Here is a 5,928-nt window from a genome sequence, read left to right as displayed (position 1 = left end):
GGAGGAAATTCACATGTGCAAAAGATGAAAAAAATCCTTTTACAGCAAAAAGTTACGGTTTTAGACATGGGCAAATTTTTGCAAATTGTAGAGTTTTTCAAAAGCACATTATTTTTGTTGTGTAGGGCCATTTTTTATACACTATTGGGGTTATATTTGATCAAAACACACACACACACATATATATAGTAATGCGTTCCTTAGACTCCCTTTTTGGTTAGGTCTCATTAGGCTTCTTCAAAATTAGTAGTTTTAAGTATTTTTTTAGATGTGATCTATAAGTTTTATTTAGTGAGAACCAGCTTTTGGATGGCTAGAATCTGACCTGTATATAGGTTTTTTCAATGATCCAAAATCAATGGCCACGAAGGTACCAGTTTTTCCCGACTCAAAAAAATATGTTTTTTTGTCAAAAAAACATTGATCCAAGAGTTGTTTTCCACTAAATCAAGCATGCTAAACACATCTAACGGTTTAGATCTATCATAAAACACTTAAAACCTATGGGGCAGAACGAGAAATGAAGCCTAATATGTTCAGTTCTTATATATATATATTTGGAGTGGATAGATAGGTGATGTGAATGTAATACTACTTCATTTACTTATAGACAAGTTTTGGCCATCGTTTTTGTGCTAGGGCTTTTTTGATCAATAGAAGCAGCGGAAACAAATTACCATACAGGTGAAGAGATCTAGGCTTCATTGAACAAAACTCGAGAATGAGACAAAGGGTGCTGTAAAACTCCTGTTTTTATTTTTTTAAGGGTCCGTTTGCATGTCACGAAAGAGGAAGCCGTGACACCTCTTTCGCGGAAACAGAATCGGACCCCAACCTCACCCTCACCGGAACACTTTCCGTAGAAAAGGGGTGTCCAGTGTTAAATCTGGGCTCCTCTTCCGCGAGGAAAGGGAAGCCTGCGTTTGTTTTGTCATTGTTGGAACCGCAGAAACAAATGTCCGTCGATGCGTTTTTGTGGAAAACCCAAATTTTCCTCCCCCTAAAGCAAGAGGGGATAACCCTCATGGGATTTAAACTCCGATTCATTGGTTTCGATAGTGATTTGAAAATTAACAAAAATTCAATGTTAATTAATTGTATAGTATTTTATATTTCACTATTTTGCCATTTTTTGGGGGCTCACACGTATGTAAATTTGATATATATATATATGTAGATAAACTTAGAGTTTACTTGTATATATAAACAAGAAGAAGGATCAAATGAGATTGCTCGATAGTGAAGTTGCACCTATAAATGTCATTGGGCACGCCATTTAGGGTCTCATATCTAGGGAACACGATGCGACTTGGCACACGTACCACATGACATGTTATGATGCATGTGAATTATTTTACTAAAATTTTAATAATTTTTATGGGTTTTGTTATATTTTTAATAACAATATATTAGAATAAAAAATAAAATAGTATTTTGTAAACGATTAAATAACTAAAAATTCCATGTCTTTTATATCCTATTTTTTAAACACTTTGTGAATTCACACCCTGTACTCATGGTCCCAGTTCATGTTAGAGTTGTACTATGGTAACCAAGGGGTCTCGAGTTCAACTCATGACAGTCGCTTGGCTTGATTATCAAAAGAAAGAAGAAGAAGAAGAAGAGCATTTAATAAAAAATGTTATTTTAAGACAACATCTAGTTAGCCCTCGTGGCATCGCCTAATTGGTTAGGGTGATCGTTGGAATGTTGGATACCTCTCGTGACTAGTATGGAGCAGCACTTGGGGCTGGTCCAATCTCCCGGGGTCTGCTACTATAGCATGGGACCAATTAGGGCTTGATCCTCACGAGTCCCTTGACATCAAGGAAACGAAAGATGGCATTTTTTTCTCTATAAGAATAAGAAAAACCGCTCCTGGAGTAAGAGACCTAGCCGCACTGGACTATGCCTGCCAACCTACGGTCGCTTCTTGGATGGTAGCACATCTCTCAAACCCCAGGGAGTCACCTTGCTGTGGCTATTATGCAAGAGGCTGACACCTGCAGGATTTGAACCCTAGACTGACCATCTAGCGGCCTGGGCCCATCCCACTATGCCAAACCCCTTTGCATCTTGTTTTAATTGATTACTTACAAGGAAGTGCACTTGAAAGTCTAGATTATCAAATGAATGTATTATGCAAATTCTCCTCTTTTATATTTGTGTTGTTGTTTACATGCAGGAAAGGAACATATGCTTATCTTATTATAATTGATTAATTACAGTACAATGAAATGCACTCGAAGTCTAGATCAAAAAATGTGTTTTATCATGCAAATTCGAAAGTTACAAATTCTTACCTCTTTATTCCTTTATGTAAGCTAGGTAGAGTGGCTTCGAAGGCACTACTTATAAACACCAACATAAAATATAATTGCCATCTAATGCATGGAAGTATCAATGCATTTTTTTTGAAAGGCAAAATGGGGTTAGGCGGACCCCTACCAAAACAACAGCCGCCCCCATGTAGCAGAGGGATTCGATCCTGGGCCTTCAGCTTGACACAGGACCCCGCTTACCACATGGGATACCACCTTGGTAAGTATCAATGCATTTTAACCAGGAGCTAAGAGTGGCCTCTTATTGATTAAACTTTTCAAGGCCCTCTAGGCTTTTAGTAATTGTAGGAATGTGGCAACAAATTTCTTTGGTGGTAGTTGCTTGTCAATTAACACAAGAAGATTGCCATTTATTCTCCCAGAGACCAACTGGCTTTTCTCACTTATACCAACAAGATCTCTAGCTCTTGGAAGTTGCTGAACTTCAATCATAGCCATTTATTCTTTCAGAGCCCAGCTGCCTTTTCTCACTTCTACCAACATGATCTCTAACTCTTGAAAAATGGAAATTGCTGATCTCCAACCATAGCTCTAATTTTGGCATAGTAATAATGAGGGTAGATAGATCTTATGCATTCCCTTTTTATTGGCATTCACAAGTGCCCTCAAAACTAAGCATATCTTTTTAGTTTACATTTACCAAAAAGAAGCCTAGGTTCAGTGGCTGGAGCTCAGAAGTGAGTAATGGCACACCATATGGCTAGGGGTGGCCATCGGGCTGGCCCGCCCAGTCCCAATTAGGGCTTGACATGCTCGAGTCACATTCCGGCCTGAGCTCAGCCCAATCTGGTCATAACCAGGCTCAGACAGGGCCCATTTATGCCTGACCTAGTTGATGGGACGACCTGGGACCCTTACGCATTTTGCACCTGGGCCCAGATTAAGCAATTGGGCTGGATCCTGCCTGAGTTGAATTGGGCTCAAGTTGAATTTTGCAGTCCGAGTCCGATCAGAAACGGGTCGAGTACCCAACAGCCCATAGCACTCAGCCTGATGGCGATCCCTACGTATATGGCTCGTCTTTAAGAAGTTTAAGATCAGTCGGTTGTCCCCCATGCTTTAGCCCTATAACAAGGAAAGCACGCTCTCAGTTTGAATGCCTTGAGCTGACCCACACCTAACCAGGTGTACAGAGCCTTTGTAGGCAATGATTTCGAACTAAGATATTATTCAAATGTGGTCGGATCGAAGATTTCGAACTCATTGATGTATACCAAATTATACACAAAGTTATATTCTAGAAGGGAGATTGACGTGAGATCCTCTATATCGATAATATATCTTTAGTATTGCTTTAAAGACAATGCGTCTACCGTATCACCAAGCCAACTATTTTTAAGTTTAGTTTGTCATCATATTGTGTGATCCGCTATTTTTCTAACATCCACTTGACAACCCTCAGTAGGCCTAAGCATTTGGATCGTCGACTACCCGCAAATGAAAGCTAAAGTGGTAATACGGGTTCAAATCCAAGTTGTCCTTTCTTAATACTTAAAGATGAAAGAGTGGCATTGGTGCACCAAAATAATTGGTTTTAGAAACTTTTTGAAAATTACATAAAAGTTTTATTGGGTCAAATGTCATTAAATGCCAAAGATGTTGGCCATAAGGGGGGTTGGCGTAGTCGGGTGAGGCCTTGACCCCTAGATGGGTGGTCAAGGTTCGATTCTCATGGGTGTCTTCTCTCTTCGCAAGACGATGGCCATCGTAGGCCTCGAGGGTTGGGTTCTAGCCTCAAAGTTTTATGCCGCTGGCAGGACGATCATAGGTATGGTAGGTTGAGCCAGCACAACCGGTTCTTCATGCCAGATGTGGTTTCTTCAAGATATAAAAAAAAAAAATCCAAAGATGTTATATCATAATGCCGGTCACATACAAAAGAGAGAGAGAGCATAATAGCTATTATTTTTTTCTTAAATTTTATGTGTATTGAACATATTTTTGGATTGATTGGATTAAGGTTTTTTTTTATTACCCCGTACGTGAGGACAATCCGTTAATCTAGTATTCATGGTTTTTACTTTATATAGAGGAAAATCTCGTTGGACAAATAAATCCCATATCCAAATTAGATTTGCCTAACCATATCCATCTTGGCTCATTGGCCCAAACCTAAATTTTTTAGATCTGGCTCTTGAGATTGACGTAAGTGAGCATGGATCCAGGCCAAAATAGAATGACTGATCATCCCAATCTAGGATCCAAGTGGTTCAAAGTATTCAAATATGGTTTTGGGCCTAGCTTTTATTTAGATGGAACTTGAATCCATAATCACCTCCGGGTGAGTCCTAATTTTTCGTGGATTTTTCAGGCCCAGATCTGCCCTTAGATTTTTCACGTGAATATGGTTTTGGACATCTTTGGTGACTTATGAGATTCATTCTCATGTAAATGAGAGGATGAACGTCACTAGCATTGGCTAACCAAACATCTAAAAAGGAGTGGTGAGAACTCTCATTTACTTGATAATCAGAATCACAGGAGGGTTCTTGTGATTCTGAATCATGACTTAAAATCAAATTTGATTTGGAGTCGCAAGAAAGATATCTGACACCATACCAATGGGTAAATATTTGCTACCAATGAAGATATAAAACTATTAAGGAGCTATCAAGTACAATTCACCTCTTTTATATATATATATATATATATATATATATGAAAACCTACCCACTAAAAAACATGTTAAACCTCAAGTTGAAAAAAACATCGTGTAGTGGGTAGGTTTAGCATGTTTTTAATGAGTACGATTTCATTCCTCATATATATATATATATAGAGAGAGAGAGTAATGGGGAGGTGCAAAATGATATATACTAAATGAGTTTTTCAGGGTTTTTTAGTTTATTTTTAAATTCTGATGGTACTGAATCTACTGATGTGATCTATCTACTTGATTTTATAGGGATAAGCTCTTGAAGTGTTAGATTCGGACACATGGGTTGATTTTTATAAGGTTTAAAAAATCAACGGTCCAAAATCTTTGTAAATTTTGAGGCTCCAAATCTTATTTTTTTCATCAGAAACTGTGAATTCCTTGTAAATCGATCATACCCAACACATTTATGACGCCAGAACTGTGAAAAGAACATGGAAGGGAAGAAAAACTCATTTAACACGCATCAATTTTGCACCTACCCATTTTTCTCTTTATATATTTAGAAACAAGGGTACGTGCCTTATTTTTTTTGTGCCTACCTTGGATAGGAGTTTTCAGATAACGGGTTGTTTATTATATTGGAATAGTTTTTTAATAGGGAACGGGATGGGATTCTAAGGGCTTCAAAAATCAATGGCCTGCAATGTGCCAAAACTTTTATAACTCAAAATATCCCGCCCATGGACTCCAATGTTCAAAAGTGTCCTGAGCCTGCCGTGTTGACACAAACACCGTACAAAAATGTTTAAAAAACGAGAACACTTTAGTCCAAAAAGCTGTCACAATATACACCAACATGCCCGTGTCGTGTCCCATTTGTATGCCTATTTTAATAAAAGATTACACATAAATGACGTGTCCCGTGTCCTCCTCACATAGATAAATAAAAAGTCCATAGTCCCGGACAGTAAGGGTTGGACATTTTTG

Source organism: Nuphar pumila, chromosome 1 (genome assembly GCF_984573655.1).
Source record: "Nuphar pumila chromosome 1, dmNupPumi1.hap1.1, whole genome shotgun sequence".
NCBI lineage: Eukaryota > Viridiplantae > Streptophyta > Magnoliopsida > Nymphaeales > Nymphaeaceae > Nuphar > Nuphar pumila.
The sequence above is the reverse complement of the archived record's forward strand: the minus strand, read 5'-3'. Positions refer to the sequence as shown.